Genomic DNA, 13,861 nt, shown 5'->3' with positions numbered 1-13,861 from the left:
GAGGCAGGATTCAGACCTGGGTCTCACCTCCTCTGCTGTTTCTCGTGGAAGCTGTGTATTTTATCTTCCTCGGGCCTAGCACAGTGTCATGTGCACAGGACGTACTCAGTGTACGTCCTGACGATCACTGTGGAGCCGGGACGCGGAGAGATCTAAGCCAATGACCTGGAGGAGGGCTGGGCAGGGCCCGGAGCGGGTGTTGTCTTTCCGTACATCTGTCTGGTGGAACGCGCCGTCTGTCCAAGGAGGCACCGCCTCGCCCACATTGAGCCCTGAGCTGCAAAGACCGCATTGGATGCACCGCTCCCAGCACCCCAGAGAAACCTTCTTGCCGACATCTTCTCCAGATCTCTTCCTCACCTTGACCTCCAAGGCCCTTAGACGGGGAAGAGCAAACCCAGCCGCTGACCTGGACCCGTCTTTCTGGGGACAGGATGGGTCCCACCAGGAAGATCTGAGCCACCTCCGACTGGAGTGGTCAGGCAGGGCCTCTGGGAGATGGAGGAGTTTCTTCCCCCTGCGGGGGCTCAGGAAAGGTGGGGAGGCTGGCCCTTCTCCTGCAGCCCTGAGAGAGTAAGGCACGGCCTTCCATCACAGTCCTAGCTCAGGGTGGGGCCTGTCTCAGTTTCTGAGACGGGAAAAAAGAGAGGGCAAGCCAGGCGTGAGGACCACACAGGGCAGCATCCAGTAATAAAGGAACTAAGGGCCTGGGCAGGGAAGGTGTGAGACCGAGAGAGCAAGCTAGAGGTGTTGGACCAGCAGAGGCTTCAGCCCCCGCGGGACGGGCGGGTCAGCTGGGTACCTCTATGAGCCAGGACTTCCGAGAACAAGGTGGGAAAACCCCTTTCCTGCCCCCAGACTACTAGATCCTTCCTCTTGACCCTGTACAGGGTTTTAAGGAGCCTGGCCAAATTTCAGCCCAGACTGTGTTTGCAGACCACTGCCCGCCTCCTCAGAGCCAATCCGGAGGCCTGGCGCTGACCCCCGGCTGTCCCCGGCCTGCCTGCGGCTGTTGGGCTCCTTCCCCTACGCGGACGGACAACCTGCCCCGGCCGCCGCCTCCTCTGGATCTGGCACCTGCTGGATCGTGCGTGCCCTCGGCCCCTCATTGTCCTGCTAACCACTGTGTAGACGTTTGGGGCTTCCTTTGACCTTTCCGTTGTGCCTGGTTCTGCCGCGGCGGCCACCGGGCTGACACGCCGGCCCTGGCGTCATTGCCGGGGCAACAGCGCGGCCCCTGCCCGTGGCCCTGCGCCCGCAGCACTTTCATTCTCTTTCTTTCTTTCCTCCTCGTTCCTCTCTCTCTCTCTCTCTTTCTCTCTCTCTCTTTCTCTGTCTTTCTCCTTCTCACTCTCTCTCTTTTTTTTTTTCTTCACTCTTTTAACATGGTTTTCCTAAAAAGTTTTTTAATCAATCAAATTTGAGGCAGAAAATAGGTTTTGTCACGCCTGGTCCCGGGGTGGTTTGGCTCTCACTCAGGCTCCTGACAGCTCCTCAATGCAGGAAGGAGGCCAAACAGAATATTTCTCGGGGAAAGTGCCCGTTTCCATGACACTGCCCCTTGTTGTCTGTGCTGCCCCCCTCCTCAAGCTGCCCGCTGACACGGCCTCAGCCCTGTGAAAGGGCCCGGCCTGGAGACGGACGGGGTGTGTGCGGGTGCCGGAGGGGGCAGGAGACAGCGTGGGGGGGCGGGGTAGATGGGCCGCGACAGCTGCCCCGAGCCGCCCCTCTGTGGCCTGCGAGGGCTGGGGAGCAGGTAGGGGCGGCAGGGCTGAGGAGCCTGGCCCGGTGCTGCGTAATCAGCTGCGCCTCATAAATATGGAGCAGGGGAGCCCCGGGTGAGACGCTCGGAAGCCACGTCCCGGATGGTCGGTGGCTCCAGCCAGAGGGGACTGCAGGCGGACGAGGCCTCTTCGGGTCCTGGTACGCTGGTCACAGCAGCTTCTTCACCCTTCCCTCTGCCCCTTCCCTCCTCTCCAGCCTTTCCCTCCACCCACCCCCCCACCCCGGCCCGCGGCAGCCCCCTCCCTACCATCTTTGGCGCCCTTCCTGCCCTCCCTCAACTCCAGCACCTCCTGTGCCTCTGGTCCCCTCCAGCTCCCAGGCCCACGGTCCCCCACTCCGAGCTCCCTGCAGGCCCTCCGCGTCTTCCCTCTCTACCCCACTTTCCCTCTCCTCCTTCCCACCTCGCCCTTTCACCCTCTCCCCTCTCTTCTACTCTTCTTGCTCTCTTTTATAATTAATGATTAGTTTTAATTGGTTTGCTTAGGCAGCCTGACAGCAAATGAACAGAAGCCAGCCCAGGGCTGCCAGGCTCGGGTGAGAGACCACTGCACTTCCGAACCGAACCGGCCGGGGGAAGGCAAGGGCAAGGCTGACCTGCAGACTCTGCCTCAGGCCCCGGCCCTCAGCGGGTGGGTCAGGCCACACCTGGGCTGGCGCAGTGGCCAATGGGAAGAAGGCAGGAGGATCTTCACACACAATCCGGCTCTTGGGCTCTCCTCTGTCAACTTTCTCTGTGTGCTTTGTTCTTATTCTCCTCCTCCTATCCCCCTCCATGTTCTCATTTATGTAAGACATTGTCCACATCTTCCGAGATTAGGGTCCGGTAAAAGGAGAGCAGGGGCCCTGTCTTTAGACTGGGACAGGGCTTAGTTCCGATCCCTCCCTGTGGACCTATGGGGTTAGCAGCTTGACACGTCTGGGCCAAGGTCTTGCTTTGTCACATAGACAGGAGGGAGCAGGTAGCAAGGCTTGTGGTCACTGTTAGCTCAGCTGCCTGCCTACAGTCAGCCACTACAGCCCGGAAGCCAAACAGACCTGGCTCTGTTTCTGATTTACTGTGGACCTCTGCATAGAACTCAACCTCTTGGTCCTCCGTTTTCTGGTCGGAGCACTTAGGTTGAAGAACGTTGGATGAGTGCAGGATGGGTGGATGGGTGGATGGGTGGACGGCTGGTGGAGAGTGGCTGTGTTGGCCGGGATCCCTGAGCACGTTACTTCTGTTTCTTAGCCTGGAAGGGTTGCACTTAACTTCAGCCTTCCTAAGTGTTGGGGCTCCTGGTCTCCTCTGTGTTTCCCACCCCGGCCTTGCAGAATCCTTCCTTAACTGCAGCAGCTTTCTGGTTCTCTGCCAGGCCCTGGCTGTGCCCAGTCACTCACTCACACAGGCCAGAACCAAACAGCGGGAACACTGAGAGGCAGAGAGTGACAGGGGAAGATGCCCGGGCAGGATGGAGAGAGAAAGTTGAACTTCTCAGGTCCCCACGGGGGTTCCAGAATCCACCCAGTGTCCCAGATCCCACCCAGAGACAGCCTCCCTGCTCCCGTCCGCCAGGCCGCCTGCCCCAGGGCCAGGTGAGGGGCAGGACCCCGGTTCACGTCCTGGTCCCCGCACGGTAAGCATCTCTGCCCCTCCCCATCCCTCGTCCACCCCCAGCCAACTCCTGGAAAGTTTCCTCCCCGATTGTTCTGTGTGATCAGATCTGCAAGTTGCTCTCTAAGCTTCTTGTCACATTTTGACTTAATGAAGTGCAACTGCTGAGGGATTTGGGTTCAGCGCTCCGGTCTCCCGCGCTCCCTTGTTGTCAGAAAACAGGGGTGGTTGGGGACGGCAACACCGCACTGCGAGTCGTTATCATTCCGGTCAGTCTGTTTAACACAAAATTAAACAAAGAACTAATTAGTGCCTCATGAATTAATAAATGCACAGTTGCTGGGGAGGATGGGAGGGGAGAAAAAGGTGGTGGAAGGGAGATACTGGAGTTGTGGAGTTGGGGGGCTTTGGAGGTTCAAGGGAGGCTGGCCGGGGTGCCTTGAGAGATCTCAGGCGGGCGGGTGTGGGATGGACCGGACAGCGATGACGCCCCTCTGGGCCCCTGGGCGGGCTGGCTGGGCTGTGAGCTCTGACAGCCAAGTCTGCCCAGCGCCTCTCAGCGGAGGCCCAGGGTCTCTCTCCCTTGCCCCGTGGCCCAGCCCTGTTGGCCTCCACTTCATCCAGCTCTCCTCTCCGACTGCTTGTTTTTTCCACTCTCCCCACCTCGGCCCCCTCTTCCATCTCAGCAGGGCTCCCCTCTCCTCTCTGCTGCCCCGTCTCTCTGTCCGCGCAGCTCTCTGCAGAATCTTAGCTTCCTACCATCTGGGTCAGATGGGCATCAGAGGCCCATGGGGTAACCCCCCCAACGGCTCGATGCCCACCAGAGCCCGGTGTCCAGCAGGGTGGGCTCTGCCTCAGTGGGCACCCTCCACCCAGGCAGCCCAGCAAAGGCAGCGAAAGCTGGCAGAGGACCCAGCCCTCCTTAGGAGGATGCGTCAAGTACAATTAGCATTATCTGTCTAAATATGCCCTGGGAATGGGAGGGCGGGCGGCAGAACTGGGTGGCATTCCCGGAGCCCTGTACAAGGTCACCTCACCTCTCGCAATCCCCCCAATCTGATTTGGGGATTACACAGCCTAAGGAAATTGGTGTTATTCCTCTTGCATCATTGATAAGCCACAAAGGAGGGAGTAGGGAGAAAAAAAACCTAATAAACAGAAAACCCTTCCCGAGTACGGGTGGAGTTCTGAAGGCCCACGGGGTGGGAGTGGGGTGGGGTGGCCCGGCCTGGCTCGGGCAAGGGCAGGTGGGCCCAGGTCAGCAGGCAGAAGGCTCCTTGGGTTTTCTGTCCACACGAGGCGTCTGTCCCATTTGAACCTGGCTCCCCAGACTCACGCGCTGGGCAGGAGGGCCTGGGCCTGGCAAGCTGGGCTGAGTCACGTGTTGGCTAAAGACCCCCCACCTTGCTGGGCCATTTTCCCTCTCCCTACGTGGGCCCCCGGCATGGCTTGTGACTCATCAGTAGCACCCCAGGGTGGAAGGTGCTGTCTGCAGCCTATTCCTGGGAGTTGAGGCCTCCTGGTGCCCTGGCCCCTGGTCCACCCTTGCGCCTCAGTCACCCATCTGCTGTAGATTTTCAGGGGCCAAGGGAAGAGAGTGAGGGATGGGCGCTGCTGTAGCCTGTCATCGTCCCCAGGCCCTGCTGCTCAACCACTGCAGCTCCAGGGGAGCACCCCGACCCGCACACCCGCATCTCTGCCTCCACGGAGGTGTGTGCAGTATGCTCTGACTTTCCTCTCTTTGGTTAGGGGTGTCCTGAGGACCATATTTCCACTGTGATCAGCCCCTGCTGCTTTCTGAATTTTTTCAAATTTTGGTCGGCACGTCCTTTCAGATGGGCCAAAATCAGTGCCCACTCCGCGCGTCTGAATTTTTGACACCCTTGGCCACCCTGGAGCATCAGCCCCTTGGCCTGGGGGTGGCAGGGAGCCCTTGGGCACACACTGGGGAGTTGTACGCGTCCTGCCTTGAAAGGCTAAGAGGCTCTTCTCTGTCCCTCCCCAGGATGAAGTGACGCCCCCACTGCGAGAGAGGAGCCTCTAGGACCCGCTACAAGGTAAGGCCTGAGCCCTTCCCTGATCCGTGGGTCCTTCCCCCCAGTGGTGACCACGCGCCTGGTACACGTGTCACCCTGGGCTGGGCCCAGTCGTGCCGAGCCCCCAGGGTGGGTCTGGAAGATGGAGACAGGGAATTGGAACCACACTGCCTATTTGAACCTGGCAGGAAAAGATGACCCCGGTAGAAGAGTCTCAGATTCGTTCTTAGGCTGGAAATGGGCTGGGGACCCGTGGATCGCTGACTCTGGGCGTGGAATGTGTTCAAGGCAGCATGAGGCAAAGGGGCATCTGTGGTGCCAGGGCTCAGCCGCCCGGCAGTACCGTGCCCAGCTCTCCGCAGTGCTGTCTGCCCGCTGTGGCTGCTGCCAGCTCTCCCTGGAAGCTCTGCTTGTAGCTCGTGCTTGGGGAACCGCGTGGACTTGAAAGCCCTAGAAGTCCTCTCTCCTGGGAAGCTCCCGGCCCTCCTTCTTCCGTGGGAGGCTGGCAGGGAGGAGGCCCCAGGCCCTGAGCCCAGACCAGGCTGCTGCCCTTCCCTTCCCCGGGCGCTGGGCTCCCCTGGCCTGGCCGGGCCTTCACAGGCTGTCTCAGTTCTCGGGTGGCTCGAGGAACCTCGGGGCCACCGGGCCTCGGCCCCAGGCAGCGCCGTGTCAGAGGTGACCGGTGGAACGCCAGTGTTATGTAAATAGCGGGGCCTGCCCGGCGGGCGAGCTGGCTGGCTGCAGCCATCCATCATCCGTGCTCGGCGGGGCGGGGGACAGACACGGCACCGTGCGCCTGGCTCCAAACCTGTTTGTTTTCCCTTTGTCTCACGCATTTCGGGGGCCCGGCTGTGACCGGCTCTGGGTTTTGTCCTGCTGGCCCCCTCCCCCGGGAGGATGGGGGAAGGGAGGAGATTCGAGAGGCTCCCACCGCGGCATCCCTTTCGGACTTCAAAGGCTCCCCCAGCATTGTCTGTGCCGGCGGGCAGTGGCCCTGAAAACGTGATCAGAGGCGGCCGGTGTAGGGCAGGCCCGGCCCGCGCCCTGCGCTCTCACTGGGGCCTGTGGATTCCTCCCTTTGCCGCCAGCACCACCCTGGTTACAGCTCTGCTCCCCGGGCCTCTCTCCTCGCCTTTCTCTCCCCTGGCATCCCTTCTGGCCAGCCCGACCCTGCTGCTGCCCCACTCCCGTCCTCTCTTAGCCAGAGCCCAACACCTCTCTCCTGGCATCAAGACTCCTAGCATGTTGAGAGCTTCAACTCTCCGCCCCTTCATATCATCCCTGAGACTCTGAAGCACAGTGGAGGGCTTAGGATGCTGGGAGCTGGGATGGACCAGTTCCTGGACATCTGTTTCCCATCCAGCCCTTGTTCTCTTTCCCTTCTTTTTCTCCACCCTCTGCTGGTAATGAGAACCTGATTTCCTCCTGAGCCCTCTGCCCAGCCCTTCCTTCCACTTCTTGGCAAGGTTCAGATTGGCTACTTCTGTCCTGAAAGTCAGCCCCAGGTGCTTCCATTCTCTGGAGCAAGGCTTGGCAAAGTATGACCAGAGGGCCAAATTTGGCCCACTGCCTGTTTTTGTAAATAAAGTTTTATTGGAACACAGCCACACCCGCTCATCTGCATATCAGTTATGGCTGCTTTCACTCTATGACGGCGGAGCTGAGTAGCTACAACAGAGCATGTTTGGCCTGAAAAGCCTAGAATATTTATCTGGCCCTTTGTAGGAAAAGTTTATTGTCTCTCCCTCCGGGGTTTCTGGCTCCTGCCCTCTGCTCTTTTTTTTTTTTTCCAGTGGTAAAATATACACACCATGAAATTTACCATTGTAACCATTTTTAAGTGTGCAGTTCCCTAGCATTAAGTACGTTCACAGTGCTGTGCAACCATCATCCTGCTCTGTGCTCGTGTCTTGCTCTGAGGGGCCCAGGCCTGTCCCTGAGGTTGCGGGGCTGCTTGCACTCCTGGTCCCTTTGGGGCTGCCCTTTCTTTCTCTGCTCTTTGTAGGACCTCATCTCCTGCTCAGTCCCACCTACCTAGAAGTCCCGGCTTGTCCTCTCCTTGACAGCCACTGTCTCCTCAGATCTCTTGCTCCCAGGATCCAGGAGCCTTGTGTCTCCATCCTGTAGCCTTTAGCAAGTTCTCAGATCCACAGTTTCCTCTTCTGCAAGATGAGCAGAATATCTACTTTGCAGGGTTATTGGGACAAGCGAGTGAGTTAATGGGGCCGAAGGTGTCTAGCCCGGGGCCTGACAGGTAGGCAGCGCCTGCGTTCCCTCCTTCCTTCATTCCTTTTCACCTGCCAGAGCCTGGGTCTCCACCATGCATGTAGGAGCCAGCAGTCATCCCTAGGCAGGTTCCATGCAGTCCCCCTCCCCTGCCCGGGACCACTGAGTCCCTCACCTTGGAGAAGCTGAGGCTCCTCGCTTGAGCGAGGGCCGTGGAAGAAAACGCCGCACGGGTGGTGGACGGGGAGTCACTGGAGTTCTCAGGTCGGTCCCGGGTCCTCCATGTCTGCTGCAGGGCCCTGGGAAGTCGCATAACCTCTCGAGCACCAGTTTCTCTATCTGTAAAACGGAGCCCTGACCACCACGCTCTCTGCTTTGCAGGCTTGTTGCAAGTACGAACTAGGATGCGTAGGGGAAAGCTGTGGGGTCTGCTGAGAGCAAAGCAAGCCAAGGGAAGGGTCCGGGTCTGAACTTGGGCCCATTCTGGGGCAATTGGGACCCAGTCTACAGTTCTGTGGAGAAGGCCCTGGACGTTACACGGTGGGCACACGCTCAGTACAGGGGCAGGGACCAAGGCTGCACATGACTAGCGCTGTGAGCTAATCTGGGAGCCAGGCTCCAAGCCCTAGAGGAAAGGCTGGCAGGGAGGGGGAAGGGGGGAGCGGGAAGGAAATTGAAGCTGCGCAGCAGTCAGGGGTCTGAGACGGGCTGGGAGCCGGGTCCCCGCACAGCTCACTAGTTGCCCTTTCCTGCTGCTTCTGCTGCCGTCTCTCTTACTGTCCTCTTTTCGCGGGCTCCTGGCCCTTTGTAGATCTGTTTTCCCCTCCAAGCCTTCTCTCTGCATCCCATTAGTTTCTCTTCCTCTTCACCTTCCCACCGCCCGTACTGCCACCCCCAACTCCATGGCGCTCTTTCTTTCTCCCTCTCTCTCCTTTTCATCTACTCCGAAGGCTTTACTTTACTTCCTTGTCACCCTAATTGATTGCATTAACCTTTCAGCGTATTGGATTTCCTCGGCATCGTGCAGAGAGCCCTGCGCAATATGCTTATAATCTGAGCCATAATGGACAGTTTGCAGTCAACAAGCCCCTTCTCCCATCTCTGCCATCGCTCCCGTTGACATCTCTCTTGCCCAGGCCACCATGGCCACTTCCCCTGCCAGCAGGGGTGGGGCAGTGGACTAGGGCTGGGAGGAAGCAGGCAGAGCTTGGACCCACCAGTGGATTTCCCTGCCTCTCCCCTCCTGGCTCTGCCCCCGGCCCTGCCTCTGCTTTTGCGAGCCCCCCAGGTCCTTGCCTTGTGAGTCTCTCTGCTCCTGGGACTCTCCGCCCAATGAGTGGCTGATGGAGCCAGCTTGGATTTGGCGAATAAGAGAGTCCCCTGTTTCCACCAAATGGTCCTCAGAGGAAACCTCGCTTGCCCGGGAGGCTTTGGGGAAAGGTGATGGTGACCACTTCAGGAGGTGGAGAGTAGCTGAGAGGAAGAGTCTGAGATCTCTGGGCTTGCCTGGCCCCTGAGCTAACCAGAGGCCTCTTTGGATCTTCTGGAAGCTGGGCCCACTCCTGGAAAGCTGTGGGAGTGCAGAGGAGACAGAAAGAAGGGGATCTGTCGAAGGCAAGGGAAGAGAGACAAAGACCCTGCTGGGGCTGGCCTGGGTGCTCAGGGCAGCAGCGGCCCCTCCCACTGGGCGAGGAAGCAGACTCGTGGCCACATTTGGGCCCTGGCTCCTACACTGGTCCCAGGATTGTGTGATTGGGATCCTTGGTGGGCGATGTCTCAGTCTCTGTTTCTCATCTGATGCTTGTCAGTAGCTTTGAGCAGACCCCCCTGGCTTTATCAAAGGAAGAGAGACGTGATCCCGGCAACAGGGCTGTAAGCCAGAGAGAAACCTCTACAGGGCAGGAGGGCTTGGCCTGACAGGAGACTGGCACGGGAGAGGCGGGAGGAAATGAGAGCTGGCTTCTCAGGTGGTAAGAATGGGCTCCCTCTGGTGAGTTCCCAGATGGGCACCTGCTCGTCCAGCATCAGGCAGAGGAGCCAGCCCATGCCAGCTGCCTGGTCCTGGGAATCTTAGTGAGTCCTGGCCCCGGAGGTCCTGGCCAGGGCTGCCAGCCCTCAGACCCACAGCCCAGTCAGCTGAGTCTTCATTCATAACGGGATGGACGTCAGGTTGAATACATTAGTGTCAGGCCAGAGGAGCAGGATGGAAGCTCCCCTTAGCCCTGGTGATACTTCTTCTGTCTCGTACTGCTCTCTCTCTCCGCCCTCTGCCCATCATCTTCTCCTTCTGACCAACCCCCCTCCTCCCATCGCTCCATCACTCCGAAGGGCAGGCTTTGGCAAGAGCGGGCCAGACCTACGTTCTTCCCATCCTCTCCCAGTGATTTTGGGGGTGGGCAGAGGGCGCAGCAGGGAGAAACCGAGCAGCGAATTAAAGTTTGGTGATTGTCAGTGTCAGGAGAAGCTAAATAACCCTGTAACTAGTATGAAGGTGAATTCACGGTCTGCTGCACATGGAAAATATGAGTGCTCTGTGAGACGAGGAGAGTGAGCACAGAGTCTGCCTGCCACGGTGGGCAGCCTCCTCTCCAGGGACGCGGGCGGGGAGGCAGGAGGAGGGCCATGCACTCTCCCATCCCTGCCAGGGAGCAGTCACCCAGGAGCCCCAACCAAGTACTGGGGGCGGGCAGCTCAGCTGCTTGACAACCTGCTGGCCCTGCCCCAAGGCCCCAGGTAGACGTTTGTAAGCCCCAGCAGTATGAGTTCACGGATACCAGCCCAGGCCCCAGGATGCCAGCCCGTCCTCCACAATCCATATGAGTGACTACTCGTGAATCCTTAGTGAGCGTTACTCTGTGCCAGGCTACGTGCTCTGTATGCCCTTCTGACAGCTCGATGCAGTAAGTGCTGTTATCATTCCCCCTCTTTATCCCCACTTTTTTATAACCACTTTATTGCGACATAATTCACATACCAAGTGTACAGTTCAGTGGTTTTTAGTATATTCCCAAGGTTGTGCCACCATCACCACTATCTAATTTTAGACTATCTCCATCACCCCAGAAGGAAAGCCCGTACTCATTAGCAGTCACTCCCCATTCTCCCCTACCCTCAGCCCTCGGCAATCACTAATTATTGTTGACTGTGATGCTGAGAAAATGGAGGCTCAGAGAGGGTCAGTGACTTGATTGAGGTTGCACAGCTGGCGAGAGATAGAGCTAGGGTTTGAACCCAGGTAGTGGGACTCCAGCGCCCGTGCTCCGTGAGGGACTGCCCGATGTCCTGGCTGCCTACCCCCCACCACGTGCCCTACCAGATGTTTCTAACAGCATGGGCTCAGGCGTGTATGAGCACCATGCAAACACGTAGGCCCAGGTGGCAACACGCATCTCTCTCCCCAGGTATACTTGGGATTCCACACAGAAAAAGTCACACGCCTCAGAAGGACAGCCAACCTCCCCTCTTCCCCAGCCAAGCTCCTGGAAGGGAGGGCTGGCACACGAACTCGCAGCAGCAGGGGAGACCAAGTGGCCAATGAGACCTAGGTGGTTTGGAGCTTTAAGATGAAAAATCCCCATTATCTCCTGTAGCTGATAATTGCAACCGAAATAAAATGCCAACATAACATTCCAGAAAAGGTCCCTGCCCAGGTTGGGGCCACAGGCTGGGCCGTGTCCCTGGGGGCAATGCAACGAGCTCAGTTCCCCGCATCACACTTTCTCTGTTTTTTCTTCTCTCTCTTTCCTTCTGTCTTTTTGTCACTCCTTCTGCTTCTGTCCTGTTTCTTCTCACCTTTTTTCCTCCTGCCTGCCTCTTTCTTCTTCACATGCCCACTTTCCCACCCCAAAACTTTAAAAAAAAAACAAAAAAAAGCTTTTTGTGACCACACTCTTGCACTTGCAAAATTTGGGAATTAATGTGAAACTGTTACTGCCTCTGATAAGAGAGAAATACAAGGATGAGAGACAAAGGGAAAGGTAGAGAATGAGTCTGTTGGATTTGGTTTGGGGTTTTTTCCTCCTTCTTCTCTCTCCCTCCAAAGCGGAGGATCCGGCCGGGCCAGTTTGGATATTTATTAAGAAAAAGCCAAAGATAATTAACTTTTTTGTTTTTGTTTTGTTTGCGGGTGCCTCCCCTGCTGGCACTCCTGACTGCCTGGCAAATTAAACCTGCTCCCTGCTCCCTGGGTGCTGGGCTGCTGGCAGCTTGGCTGCTGGCAGCTCAGCTCCTGGCTGCCCTGAAACTGCCGGGCCCAGCAGCTGCCCACCCAGCCACCCACCTTGGGTTTCAGATCTAAGGTCCCTTTATGCTACCACCGGTGCCACCTCCCCAGGCTCTTCTGACTCCTAGAGCAGGCTTTAGAGTTGGGTAAGTGGCCTGCGGGGGCGGGGGGGGGGGCGGTGAGAGAGGAGGGGCTACCGTTGGGGTTATGGCCAGCGCTTCCCTAAAAGGAGATGGGGGCGAAAGAGTGAGCTCTCCCGCGGGGCAAGGGTATTCCTTCTGGCCAGTTCAGCCGGTCAGCTTCCCAGAAGAGGGTAAGAACAAGGAATGAGCTGGAAGCACAGGGAGAGGCCGAATTTGGGCCATGTCCATCCCCAGCTCTTCTCTCAGGAGGCTGGTACACAGCCAGGACCCATGGCTCCTGGGAATGCTCTGGAGAAGGCTCGGGGCCACGGACCCCTCCCATGATGTCTGGCCACCCTCAACATGGGGTTCCGTCCTACTCCCACCTCTGTCCCAGCCCAGGCCATCTGGGGGCCCGGCTAGGTGGTCAGAGAGCCGGCAACTGAGTAAGAAGCCGGCTGCCTCTGGTCTGCTACCCTGAGGCCAAGCTGTGACCTGGGCCCGAGCCATGTCCACGGGCCAAGAAGGTAGCAGTTATAGACCTCACTCTCCGTGGGGGACAAAGTTGAGGGCATCTCAGGAGCCAGGACAGCCAGTGAGGACGCGGGTCCTCTCCAGGGGCCAGCCCAGCTCCAGCTGCTTGGGGTTGGAGGTGTGCTTTGCCCCTCTGTTAAATTAATATGCCTCAGCCCCTCCCCTGACAGGGCCCTCTCCTCTGCCCCCCTGGCTTCGTCCTCAGCCTGGCAAGTAGGCAGCGGTGCGCTGTCCCTCCAGGTAGGGGACCTGCTTTGGAGCCGGGCACAGAGAGTAGGGCATTTTCCGAGGATTTTGCTGGCCCCCCTTTTTTTTCTCTGAAATATAAGGATGTGCAATTTTTTTGGTTTCAATTTAGCATTGGAGAATTTTATAATTTAGTAATTAAAATCTCTGATAGGCTTTAGAAATTGCGGCTAATTGAATTTAATGGGAAGATGATTTTCAATTTTATTTGATTACCGGGACCCCTGGCATCGGTATTTATGGGAAAAAAATGGGAAATGTGCTGTGTGGGCTAAGATGGCATAATTGAATTAGGGATAATCGGATTTCTCCGTCATGAATTTCACTATAATTTTCCTATAATTTTCCATTAGATATCTAGTTTACAAATATTCACAAAGAAATGAAGCTCTTTCGGAATGGAGATTGCTGGCTAACAGGATTACGGGGCTGAGCGTGCGGCCGTGCCAGCCCCTAGACCGCCATAATGCGATCCCTGTATCTGCCTTACACTTAGCCCGAGCCCGGCCTCAGCCCGTCGCTCCGCCACCCACTTTGCTGTGCCTCTCTGCTCTTTGTTTCCTCTTCATCCCCGTCCACCCCCTGCCCCGATGCCCACCCATCGGGGGCCCATGACCTCTCGTGCCCTACTGGCAGGCTATCCCATCCCCGTGCCATGGCATCTGGGCTCTGCCCTCCATCCCCACCATCCTTCCCATCCACACTTCGCTCACTCAAGGCTCCCCGTGACCCCTCCCGCCGCCCGCCTGGGGAGTGCACTCACAGGCAGGCACACAGACTCCCCCGCAGGTGCGAACATGCTTGCTCACATGCACCCGCAGTCGTCTGGCCAAGGCTCCTGTGTCCTGGCCCAGTCGCCTCAGAGGGAACCAGTTTATTGGGATCCCGGGGTGGGGTGCAGAAACAAAAGGAGCTTTGTTCAAGTTTATGTGAAAGTTACAAATTCAAAATGAGAGCAGATAAAGCATGAGATACCTGGTGTGTAAGTAGGCTGGTGAGTGAGAAGGCCCCGGGCTCGGGAGGGAGAGAGAATGAGTGGGCAAACTGGGGATGCGAGGGCGCCGGGAGCCAGTGAAGGAAAGTTGTCCTGGGACAGCTG

General features: G+C 57.8%; 1 protein-coding gene across 17 annotated transcripts in view; it reads left to right on the top strand.

Moving 5' to 3' along the window:
* Positions 1-13,861, top strand: part of CASZ1 (castor zinc finger 1) — a 156,977-nt gene that overhangs the window by 83,285 nt on the left and 59,831 nt on the right. For 3 of the 17 annotated variants that reach the window (XM_036855207.1, XM_036855160.1, XM_036855170.1), the window contains one exon: positions 5,382-5,433. The exons of 13 other annotated variants lie outside the window; for them this stretch is intronic. The gene's annotated coding sequence lies outside the window, so the exon portion shown is untranslated. Of the gene's footprint in view, positions 1-5,381; positions 5,434-11,942; positions 12,007-13,861 lie in introns of those variants that run through there. One more of the 17 variants, XM_036855179.1, reaches the window with a different exon arrangement.

Source organism: Balaenoptera musculus, chromosome 1 (assembly GCF_009873245.2).
Source record: "Balaenoptera musculus isolate JJ_BM4_2016_0621 chromosome 1, mBalMus1.pri.v3, whole genome shotgun sequence".
NCBI classification, from domain to species: Eukaryota; Metazoa; Chordata; class Mammalia; order Artiodactyla; family Balaenopteridae; genus Balaenoptera; species Balaenoptera musculus.
The sequence above is the reverse complement of the archived record's forward strand: the minus strand, read 5'-3'. Positions and strand labels throughout refer to the sequence as shown.